This window comes from Glycine soja, chromosome 18 (assembly GCF_004193775.1).
Source record: "Glycine soja cultivar W05 chromosome 18, ASM419377v2, whole genome shotgun sequence".
In the NCBI taxonomy this organism is placed as follows: domain Eukaryota; kingdom Viridiplantae; phylum Streptophyta; class Magnoliopsida; order Fabales; family Fabaceae; genus Glycine; species Glycine soja.
In genome coordinates this window covers 37,469,817-37,475,816 of record NC_041019.1, presented here as the reverse complement: position 1 = coordinate 37,475,816, position 6,000 = coordinate 37,469,817, and positions in this window count along the sequence as shown.

Below are 6,000 nucleotides of genomic sequence, written 5' to 3'. Positions count from 1 at the left end.
TACTTAGATTGTAATTTTGGGATTCAAGTAGTTCGACTTTGATTATGGAACAGTTGAGTCAACATAACATGGTCATAGTAATTAAGAACACCCCCAACTAGACAAGGCATACTAGCTAGATAGTATGAACAAGGTTTAATGTACCAACTAATCTTGCTTTGATGTTTTCTTCTATTTTTATGATCCAAATTAAACAAGGCTATATATACTCTCCCGGATGAAGAAAAGTTGAAAATCAATCCTTAATAATATTTTATGTATGAGAAAAGGAAAATTTAATTTCAGTCTTTAAATCATGACAGCAGGTTCTGCAAAGTTAAAATCATGGTTGCATGGTGCCCTTCCTATAAATTTTTAAACTCTAGTACAGTTAATAAGTTAAACTTAAAAATGTATCCAGGTTTCTTCTTATTTCTCATCCTATAAAAATAAGAAAAAGATAATTTTAAAATGATATTATAAAAGTAATTAATTAAATTAACTAGTGTAGAAGCCCATAAATAAAGCCTCCCCCTTTCCCATTCTAGGTTTCTCACTGCGCACTCCATGGCACCTTGAAATCTTTCCTCACTCACCTTTATCTCCAACAAGGCCTTTTTAATCTCTTCTTTGGTTTCTGCAACCTCTCCATTTATTATAAGGTCTTTTTCTTTTTTTGCTGCTTCTATTTTGGACTTGAGCTTATCAAGAGTTTGTGTCAAGTTACTCAATATTGATTTGGCCTTTTCCTCTGCAGCAGACACAGCTTCTAATTTAGATTTTTCTCTCAAGAGCTTGTAACTGAGGTTTCGAACTTTTGCACCAATTTTCGATTCCTTGTTCTTTAAATGAATCGTGGCTGCACTCACATGCTTTAGTTGTTTTCTTGTGACATACATAGAGGCCATAAACTTAAAAACTTGTTTTGTAATGGAAGCCAAGTCTTTCTTTGCTGCCTCTATTTCTTCTTTTGTAGGCTCTAACACACCAACATGTCTTGATTAATCTTCTTCTATATGCTCAATGCTCTGACCACCTCTTTGAAGTAACCTTTTCCCTGTTTTGTTAACAAACTTGAACTCATTCTTCAACATATCAATATCAGACAATGTTGTGGCCAATTCCATTTCGAGCTCTTTTGTCTCATCTATCGCTTGAATGGCCTCTTTCAATTTGTTCCTTGTGTTTTGAAGTTGTTCAATGTCTCTAAGTTCATTCAAAGCATCCATTATGTCCAATTGAACCACCAATTGTTCTTCACTGGCTTCCTCAATCTCGTTCGTCAGTTTTTGTGCTACTCTTGAGAAGGACAGCATGCTGGATCTCGATGCTTTGACTTCGTTCTCCGCTTGCAATTTCTCCTCCAAAACAGAACCCACATGAAGCTTAAGTTGGAACAATTCCCGCTTAGCATGTTCCAATTCTATCATAACTTGTGAATACTGATTATCATCGTTTCTCGGTTTGACATACTTCTTTAGTGGTGCCATGTCTCGCATTTCGGCTTTTGCCTTGTACATAGATTCCCCAATCATAGAGAAAAGATCTTTCACTGTCTGTTTAGCATTGGAAAGCTCAGCTTCTGCTTGAGCTTTTGCACATTCTGCTGCCCATTTGGTCTCTTTGTACCAAACAATATCATTGGTTCCTCTGTGGAGTTGTTTTGCTTTTGAGGAATATTTACCAAAACAATGTTGTTATCAACTGCTCTAATTAAAAGGCCACATAAAGAATCTATAAATAGATTTTTTTTAATTCAAAATCTTAATAATGTTGTGTTCATGTTGTATGGGCAAGAATTGTACACAAAGACATATTGGTGCAATTATTTTGACATATACAAAGAAGACCACTGAAAGACATGAGTGACTAGAGTAGAACATATGTTGTGTTTATTTCATCACTAGATAAGACATTTATTGTTATTGTTGTGTGTTTGGTAAGGGTTTTTTAGAAAATCTTTTGAATTTAGATTTTTACTTAATAGTGACAAACTTGTAAAAATTCTTGTTGAGAAAAATTGCACAAACCAATTTAGTAGAAAAAATGGTATCAGCTGCAGCTATAGTTGAAAAAATGCTCCTCCACAAGGTTTCTCTAGCTGGTTGACACATTTTATGAATAACAGTTTTATCAAGACACGTCAAAATTAAAAAGACAAATCAGAGACATTCAGAATCCAAACAGGTCAATGTTACATTCTGTTAAAAATATTATTCAACAGAATTCTCCATTGAAATGAAAAAATTCAATGTCATTTTTTGCATTTCAGGCACATCCTTCATGATGTTGTTAGCTCTCTCAGTCTAAAGGAATTCAAGAACCTGGAGAGTAGAGTACAAAAAGGTTTAAGCAGAGTTAGATCCATAAAGGTATTATACTATCAGCACTCAGGATCTTAAGCTTCTAAATATATAGGCATTGTGAATTTATGTAGATATGCAATAAGTTTAGTTGATTTTTTTATATTTGTTCATTAGTTAATTACCATGTTAGTTAGATCTAGAAATTGTAGGGGTTGGACATTTTAATTCCTTTTTGTTATAATATATATGCAGTTTTCCAATGTCAATGGCCTAGTTTTATCTGTAAATATAAATAGTAGTAAGTCAAATATGTTATACCCCTTCAGCCTCTTTTGGGCCCTGGATAGTCAAATATAGTAATGCTGACCTGAATGGAAGTGAAAAAAATTCAAATGTTTTACCTTTAAGATAACAACTAAACCAAATTGCACAAACATGCACCTACTGACTCTACTATCTTTTCACCTTTTCCCTCATTGCATGGGCAACTAAGGCTGCCCAACACCTACCTATTTTCACTCCTAATGTTCTCTATTCAAGACTTGATTGCTAGAGAAATCATGGATATTAACAGTTACTGGAAAAGAAAGAATTGAATGGGTAGCTTTTTGCTTTTCTGGTTTAACTGTAATAAGGTTATTAAAGAAAAATTGCTTCAAATAATAAGATCGTGTTACAAATGATAATAAGAGTTTGATTTCTATAATTCCTATAATGTTGTTAAAAAAATTAATTTTAATATATTAATTCGTATAATTTTGTGTTTGATTTCTAGTTATTATTAAAAAAACAATCCATCTGGTTGCATAAGATAATACTATCTATAAACAAGTTATTTACATATAGTATAGTTTAACTATGTTACATTAACGGTTAATAAAATAAATTTAAAATATCAACTGAGTTTAACTATATTTTTTTAAAAAAAATTATCAAATATATTGAAAGACAAAATATGTTTCTGCTTTAGGATTTTGATTTTTGAACATCTCTATGATTTGAATACTCTTTTTTTTATATTTTACAAATCAAAATTTTAGATATATTAATTATTTAATTTGAGATCTCTTTCAATGATTTCTCCTACCACTACTACAATAATGGCTTTTTCTTCTTCCTTTTGCTCCACAATTGCATCAGCCTTGTCAACCCGCGTTTGGAGTCCTGCTAAAGCTGAAACCAGATTTTGAACCCGGCTTTTTGAACCTGCACAGAAAACTTGGACTTTAGACATATACCTGCCCTGCTCGAAGATACAATTTGGTGTAGCCAACATGGTACACCAAATAAGAAGGATTAATTCCATTGACTAGAGCACCTTGAAATACAACAAAAGTTTTACTTTACAAAAAAAAAAAACAGTTAAGATGCTTGCATGGGAGTAGTTTATATTTTAAAAGTTCTATTTAAATGAAATGAAGTTTATAGCTAAACTTAATATATAGTATTCTCACTATAACACAAAGTTACATTTTGTTTTCGATCGACGAAATACCTCGTCTTAGACTTATTAGTTTTTGAAAATATTAGCTAGCTTTATGATTACTTGGGCCAACATATATTCTTCAGCAGTATTTACCTAGAATATAAACATTATTTTTGCTTTTTCTAGAATATATGTTAATTTTTGAAAGGTAAGAGAGCCACTTCACATTGGTTTACTATTGTTGATTTGATGCTACGAATTAGTACATATGTTAGAATTGTATGTCTTGACAAAGCATGTAAAACATAAAGAATATTTACCTAAGCCTTAACTATTCATTCTTTCAAAATGCCCAATATGTGGAATAAATTTGAACCATATATAACCAAGGGGAAGAAAGATAGCTAGGCTGGTAGCAAAAAGGAAATTGATGCTTTTAATTTCCCAAGTGATGTATCTTTATACTTGAAACATTTCAAGCAAAAGAAGATAATGTATTCTAGTTTTAAAATGAAAACACTAGGAATAACTTGGCATGACTGTGTTTGATGCTGTGTAGGAGGCAGAAATAAGAGTGCCAAACAAGTATGCATTAGACCAAAGTGAATTATTGCAAGCTCAATCAGTGAATCCCAGTCATTCTCCTTCTATTGGTGTGGGACAGAATAGTAAAAGAAAGCAGGTAAGAAAAATAGATAATGTGTGTTTTTTTTCAAGTACAAAATGATAAACCTTATTTTCTTTCCTTTCATACAACTCACTAGTAGTGTTTAATAGCTTCTTTGGTTATATTTTCAGATATTTACCTGAGCATCTGAATTTTTTTTGTACACTTTGAAATTTATCTGAAATGTGCATGACATATTAAATGCCTGTTTTAACAAACTCAAATAATGACCTTGGAGGAATTTCATGATGATTTGATATGCATCATAATTTAAACACGATGCTAGAAGTATGAAAGATAGATGATTGCATAGTGTTAGTACTTGTTTGATTTATAATATGATGTCTCAAACTGATCAGGTGGAGCTCGATGGCTTTGTTTTAAATGATACAGTTGGTAATTGCTTGATATGAAATCTAGTTTTTCTTTCTCTTTGGGATGCCCTTGAGTGATTTTATGTTCGACCTATAAAATGTCCTCGCCTAGGTGTTGGGAGGAGGAGGATAGGATTTTCACTTATTTCAATCAAATAGATTATTGGCAGGTGAATGTTAAGCAAAATAGGATAAATATAAGCATGTAGGGCCTGAGTCAGTTTTTGTTATTGATAGTTAATTGGTGGGAATAGAGAGAGTGTGAGACTACATATATATAATTCTATTGCAAACAGGTATCTAATCTTAATAGAAAAAAAAAGAGAACCTAAGGATGCAAAAAAAAAAAAACAACAAAACTAAAGACATTTCATTCTAGAATCTCAAAACTCATGAATCAATGGATTAAGTTGTCTTTCATTTTCACTATTCATAGCCATTAGCCTGTGCTCGGTCTATCTTATTCAATACATTTTCTGATTGACCTTTTAATTCCTATGACCCTATCAGCATGTTAGAGATATAGTTTTAAATTTTGATTGTGGTCTTTACACTTGTGTGTTCTCTTTCAAAACTTATGTTACTTCATTGAGATAAAACCCAAAATAACAGAAAAAAATGAAATAAATGATACATCACATGAATATTCTAATTGAAAAGATGATTTGATATATATATATATATATATATATATATATATATATATATAGAAGTGAATTATACTAATATGAAAAGATATATTCCAATGAATAGTTGTATACAGAAAGGTTAGTTTCTCCTTGGTGGTCAGTAACTCCTGGTTTTATATCACCAATTGGCTCATTCATAGAAATTAAAACATTATCTATTTGAAGGAAACCAAAATTATATAAGTTCCTTTTGATTTTTTATGGAGATTTTTATAACTGTTTCTTAAAACAATTCAACATGACTTAGCGGTCAATTCCTGATCTAAAATCTATTATTAAGTTTTGAAAATTTCCTTAAAAAACAAAAATAGTTGAGAGATATTTTCTCATACTCTTCCTATAGTTTCTCATCCAACAAGAAGAAATGTCAACTGCGATGCTGTATTGAAGTATTCATTCAGAGAACAAAGTTTTAGAAATAAGAAAATTGTCAAATAACCATATTTGAATGTCGAAGCAGACCCAACATTCAAAGACGGTTTTCTACTAATAACCGTCTTTGAATGTCAAATCAGACACAACATTCAAAGACGATTATTAGAAGATAACCGTCTTTGAA